The 1,263-nt window shown below is 41.8% G+C and overlaps 1 non-coding gene across 1 annotated transcript; it reads left to right on the top strand.

The window, feature by feature from the left end:
- Positions 1–320: 320 nt before the first annotated feature.
- LOC141640560 (small nucleolar RNA R71) lies at positions 321–427 on the top strand. The gene has a single exon (XR_012543055.1). It is a non-coding gene; the product is annotated as a small nucleolar RNA R71 (small nucleolar RNA).
- Positions 428–1,263: the final 836 nt, after the last annotated feature.

Raw genomic sequence — 1,263 nt, 5'->3', positions numbered from 1 at the left:
TGGCATTAACATGTTGCTTTGATGATTTTGAGTTTTCCTCAAGTCTAGCCATAGCTTGTTCAAACTTCAAGTTGATTGTGTCAATGTGAGCACTAAGTTGAGCACCCAATTGAGTCACGGAGTCCACTTCATGCTTTCCTCCTCTAGTAGCCTTGCGAGGTCTACTATATTGTGAGTTATGGACCGCCATTTCCTCAATCTTGTTCCATGTTTGATTGTCATCAACTTCGGTGAACATTCCATTTGATCCCATATTGAGAATGTTCCTAGAATCTTCATATAAACCATTCCAAAATTGTTGCACCAAAAACCATTCGCTAAGTCCATGGTGAGGACATGAGCGACAAATTCCCTTGAACCGCTCCCAAGCTTCATACAAAGACTCTTCATCCCTTTGCTTAAAACCCGTAATTTGAGCTCTTAACATGTTAGTCTTTTCCGGTGGGTAGAATTTTTTGTAGAAAGCTAGAGCCAACTTCTTCCAAGAATCTATTCCAAGGGTGGCCTTATCAAGGCCCTTCAACCATTGCTTCGCGGTGCCGATTAAGGAAAAAGGAAATAAGACCCATCTAATTTGGTCTTGGGTCACGCCCGTTTGAGAGATAGCATCACAATAGTCGCAAAAGGTTTCCATATGAGAATGAGGGTCCTCACTAGGCATCCCCCCGAATTGGCTCCTCTCGACTAATTGGATGAAGGCGGACTTGGCAATAAAATTTCCGGTTAGATGTTGCGGTGTAGGAGTACCATTTGGTAGATTCTCCTCGGTGGGTACGGAGTGTGACGAGAATTTTTGCATTGTAGGTGGATTTTGTGGGGTATTGTGTAATGGGTTTTCTTCTCCTTCTATTGCGAAAGGATTGACAAACTCACTAGTGGGTTGGACAACTTCACTAATACCTCTTAAATTCCTACTAACAACTCTCCTATTGTTCGTCAAGGTTCTTTCGATTTCACGGTCAAAAGGTAACAAATCACTTTGTAACCTTCTAGACATGCAAAATATCAAACAACTCGAAAACAATTAGAACAAACCTTGAGGAGTTTTACTTCCTCAAGGCGAAGAAAGACACAACTAATAACAATAAAAAGAAATCTAAATCAAACGAACACCGTCCCCGGCAACGGCGCCATTTTTGATGCGATCCCGCTAAGTGTTCACAAATTAAGATGTGGTCGTTGGCCACGGTCGAATCAAAACACAATTTATAGCTCCACAAACAACTCTACAATTAGTAAAGAGGCAAGTAAAGGTCGGATCCC

The sequence above is a fragment of the Silene latifolia genome, unplaced genomic scaffold, assembly GCF_048544455.1.
Source record: "Silene latifolia isolate original U9 population unplaced genomic scaffold, ASM4854445v1 scaffold_88, whole genome shotgun sequence".
Lineage (NCBI taxonomy): Eukaryota > Viridiplantae > Streptophyta > Magnoliopsida > Caryophyllales > Caryophyllaceae > Silene > Silene latifolia.
Note: the sequence above shows the minus strand (reverse complement) of the source record. Positions and strands in the feature narration are given on the sequence as shown.